Source organism: Suricata suricatta, chromosome 14 (genome assembly GCF_006229205.1).
Source record: "Suricata suricatta isolate VVHF042 chromosome 14, meerkat_22Aug2017_6uvM2_HiC, whole genome shotgun sequence".
NCBI lineage: Eukaryota > Metazoa > Chordata > Mammalia > Carnivora > Herpestidae > Suricata > Suricata suricatta.
Genome location: NC_043713.1, coordinates 20,393,922 through 20,398,165, shown reverse-complemented (window position 1 = coordinate 20,398,165; position 4,244 = coordinate 20,393,922). Strand labels below are relative to the sequence as shown.

At 38.9% G+C, this 4,244-nt stretch overlaps 1 pseudogene; it reads left to right on the top strand.

The window, feature by feature from the left end:
• The first annotated feature begins 693 nt into the window (after positions 1 to 693).
• LOC115278125 lies at positions 694 to 1,714 on the top strand (annotated as a pseudogene).
• Positions 1,715 to 4,244: the final 2,530 nt, after the last annotated feature.

The following is a 4,244-nucleotide window of genomic DNA, read 5'->3' as shown; positions in this document are numbered from 1 at the left end:
CAAAACAACAGTGACATATTATTTTATTGGTTGGCATTCCCAGCAGTCCTTCTGCTGGTCTATCCTGGAATCACCCCTGTAACAATGGTAATCCAACTTCTCAATTAAAAGATCCAAGATGGCCTCACTAATGTATCTGACAAAGGATGCTGGCTATTGATGGGTTCCTCAAGTTTCCACATGGCCTCTCATTCTCCTGTATGTTCACAGAATGGTAGTCTTAGTATTCCAAGAGGGTGAATGCATTAGTTGCAAAGACCACAACTCTTATTCTTTGGAACTCACATAATGTCACTTCTGCCGCACTGTACTCATCCCCCAAAAGCCACAAAAACAGGTAAGATTCAAGGAGTTGGAGATATGGACACCCCCTACCTTTTCAGGAGGAATAGCAGCATTACCCTGTAAAGGTTATGGACATAAACTTGATTCATTAATACTGTAGTAATCTTCCAAGGTGATATCAATGAGAAATGAAAGATAGTAGGAAAAGAGGTCCAGGAAGAAAGACCTATCAAAACTCCCTGGTCCAAGGAAACTCAGTTCAGTGGAGAGTGAGCCTAAAACTGACGAAAGGAGGGTAAATCAGAAAAAAAAATTACAAAGGAAGTTATTTCAAAAATTAGCCAAGGACCTTTCTGCCTGTGGACACCACCGAGAACCATCATTAAAGTCTCCCCTCCCACTGTCATCATGTCTAAGTCAGAGTCTCCCAAAGAGCCTGAACAGCTGGTGAAGTTTTCATTGGAGGTTTGAGCTTTAAAAGAACTGATGAGAGTCTGAGGAGCCATTTTGAGCAATGGGGAATGCTTACAGACTGTGTGGTAATGAGAGATTCAAACACCAAGCGCTCCAGAGGCTTTGGGTTTGTCACCAATGTCACTGTGGAGGAGGTAGATGCAGCCATGAATGCAAGACCACACAAGGTGGATGAAAGCATTGTAGAACCAGAGAGGGCTGTCTCGAGAGAAGATTCTCAAAGACCTGAAGCCCGCTTAACTGTGAAAAAGATTTTTCTCGGTGGCATTAAAGAAGGCACTGAAGAACATCATCTAAGACATTATTTTGAACAGTATGGGAAAATTGAAGTGATTGAAATCATGAATGACTGAGGCAGTGGCAAAAAGAGAGAATTTGCTTTTGTAACATTTGACAACCATGACTCTGTAGATAAGATTGTCATTCAAAATACTGTACTGTGAACGGCCACAACTGTGAAGTAAGGAAGGCTCTATCTAAACAAGAGACGGCTAGGGCTTCCTCCAACCAAAGAAGTGGAAGTGGTTCTGAAAACCTCAGTGGTGGTCGTGGAGGTGGTTTTGGTTGTGGAGGAAACTTCAGTGGGTGTCGTGGCTTTGGTAGCACTGGGGATGTCTATAACTGATTTGGTAACAATGGAAGCAGCTTTGGAGGCGGTGGAAGCTATAATGATTTTGGCAATTACAACAATCAATCTTCAAATTGTGGACCCATGAAAGGATGAAATTTTGGAGGCAGAAGCTCTGGCCCCTATGGTGGTAGAGGCCAACACTTTGCCAAACCATGAAACCAAGGTGGCTCTGGCAGTTCCAGCAGCAGTGGTAGCTATGGCGGTGGCAGAAGGTTTGAATTACTGCCAGGAAACAAAGCTTAGCAGGAGAGGAGAGCCAGAAAAGTGACAGGGAAGCTACAGGTTACAACAGATTTGTGAACTCAGCCAAGCACCGTGGTGGCAGGGCCCCACTGCTACCAAGAAGACATGTTTTACACAATACTCATGTGTATGGGCAAAAAACTTGAGGGTTGTATTTGTGACTAATTGTACAACAGGTTATTTTAGTTTCTGTTCGGTGAAAAGTGTAAAGCATTCCAACCAAGGGTTTTAATGTAGATTTTGTACCCATGCTATTGATTGCTAAATTTAATAGTCTGATCATGATGCTGAATAAATGTGTCTTTTTTAAAAAAAAAAGTTAGATAAGCAGAATGAATAAAAGTAAGCTTGATTAAAATCAATATATTTTTTAAATTGTTTTAATGTTTATTTTTCAGAGAAAGAGAGAGAGAGACAGAGTGTGAGCAGGGGGAGAAGCAGAGAGAGAGAAAGACACAGAATCTGAAGCAGGCTCCAGGCTCTGAGCTGTCAAGCACAGAGCCTGACACCAGGCTCAGACTCACCAAACATGAACTCACGAACCATACGATCACAATCTGAGCCAAAGCCAGATGCTTAACCAACTGAGCCACCCAGGCACCCCTGGAATAAATATTATTAATGGTAGAAGAAAAGTTCGTTGTCCATGAGAATGAGCATGAAAATTCCAAAATTTAGAAGGAATTCAGAAAAGGGATGGGAAACAAAAGCCAAGGAGTTGGCCACTATATCATAGACAGTTGGATAATCAAGGTCAGGATAGGAATCCAAGGAAATGGTCTTTGAATCTATCTACTACATGGCCACATCTATAACCACAGCTATTTCTGACCTTGTATATCAAAACTGGAAACCTCTGAGTGATAGAATCATAGATATTTTTTATCTTCTAATTTACTTTCATGTATCTGTTTCCTACCTTTGAAATATTGGCAATATTGTCACTGACAGAAAATCACCATTTAAAAAGTCAGAAATGTTTATGTATACACATATTTTCATCATAAAAATTCTAAAAATGTTTTATAGCATTGTAACTTAATTAGTACTTAGTCTTAGTGTCTGGAAGCAGAATAGAGTGGCTCTATCAAAGAGTATGCAAAACTGACTTCCAGAAAAGTTCAGACAATTTATACTTTTAGAAGCAATGCATGAATACCTATTTTCCCTAATCTTTCTCAATATTGAAGGCTTAAAATAGTCTTGGTTAACTTGACAGGATAAAAGTATAGTATTACATTATTTTAATATTTCTATGTTTTGGTCTCAATGAAGTTGAGTTTTTTCCATGTTTATTGGCTGGTTGTATTTCTTTAGAAAAATCCATGTTTGTACCTTTTGCCCATTTTACTATTAAAATATTATTGATATGAAGGAGTATTTCATATATTAGCCCTATGTCATGAGTATCACTTGGCTGTTGAGACAAATATTTTTTTAGTTTATTTATTTTCAAGGAGACATACAGAGAGAGACAGAGAGCTCATGAATAGGTGGGATGGCAGAGAGAGAGAGAGAAAGAGAGAGAGAGAATCTCAAGCAGATGCCACACTGTCAGCACAGAATCTGACCTGGGGCTTGAACTCATGAATCATGAGATCATGACCTGACCTGAAATCAAGAGTCAGTTTTGTATCAACTGAGCCACCCATGTGCCCCAAGACAAATCTATTTGATCTAGTTTAGGAAATAGGGACTCTCTAGCTAGAAAAAGAGACAACCTTATAGAACACAAAACCGGGAAGTTCTAGAACTAATTGGCAAGTTGTCAGGGAGTGTGCTCTCTAGACTCTTCTCTCTTCACATCTGTCCCTTTCTTCTTTTCATGGACTAGATTGCTCGACAAGACTTCCTTTATATATATTCATGGGTTTATGCATTTGTGAGAGTGGAGGCTGCAATAGAGCCAACTCTGGGCCCTATTCTATAAGGAATAAGAGCATGGATGTCCTCTGGTATGTACTATAACCAGCTATGTTATCTGTGTTTCTACACCTAAACACGTGAGGCTGAGAATCTGACTCTTGTATTGACTTGCTTTGAGCTAGATGCACATCCCTTGTCAAATCAGACATGACCAGGGAATTTGGGGGTTCAGGAGAAGAAGGCCATATGACCTCTGCTTATTTGTTTTATTTTTAGAGAAAGGGATGTTGGCAAGCACACAAATCAAATGATAAACATCCTATATCCCCTCTAGTTTTCACATATACTACAAACATGTTTTTTAGTCTATTATAATTTACTTTACATTCCAGTGTTTTTTACAATAGAGTTTAAGTTTTGTTGTGGTCATGCTTATCAACCTTTTCTTTAGCCAATCAAAATTCATTATTTTCACAAATTTAGCTAGTTATACCATTACATTTTTTGAAAAATTCACCTGTTCCCCACTGGCTTGAAATGAGTTTTTCATATGTGAATATTTGTATATATTTGCATCTTTGTTCTGCTCTGTTCCTTGATGTGACTCTTCTACATCTGGCTGTGCAAATATTCCCATCTTATTATTCTTAGTCAATATTTTCTTAACTATTCTCAACCATTTTTTTCCAGATGAATTTCACAACATGGCCATTATGAGCAAGACCATTGTTTCACTGGAAGTAAG